Raw genomic sequence first — 279 nt, 5'->3', positions numbered from 1 at the left:
CTCTGGGTTGGGAGTCAGCCCTGCTCCTCCGTCCCTCCTCCCCCAGCCCGCCCGGCTGCTCCGTTGGTGGGAGCCCAGGACTCTTGCTCCCTGGGGTGGAAGTGTCTGGGGTTAGGGGCCGATGGCTGCAATGGGGGGGTCTGGAATGACACAGAAAACACTGTCTGATATTTGACTTCATTTTTGTTTGTTTGTTTTTTTAAATATATTTTTATTGATTTCAGAGAGGAAGGGAGAGGGAGGGAGAGAGAGAAACATCCATGATGAGAGAGAGTCATG

General features: G+C 52.3%; 1 protein-coding gene across 1 annotated transcript in view; it reads left to right on the top strand.

Moving 5' to 3' along the window:
* The window catches only part of CAPN9 (calpain 9), a 41,813-nt gene that overhangs the window by 6,972 nt on the left and 34,562 nt on the right, over nucleotides 1-279 (top strand). The gene's annotated exons all lie outside the window — the stretch shown is intronic.

This window comes from Myotis brandtii, unplaced genomic scaffold, assembly GCF_000412655.1.
Source record: "Myotis brandtii unplaced genomic scaffold, ASM41265v1 scaffold1026, whole genome shotgun sequence".
NCBI lineage: Eukaryota > Metazoa > Chordata > Mammalia > Chiroptera > Vespertilionidae > Myotis > Myotis brandtii.
This window is presented reverse-complemented; position numbering and strand designations above follow the sequence as displayed.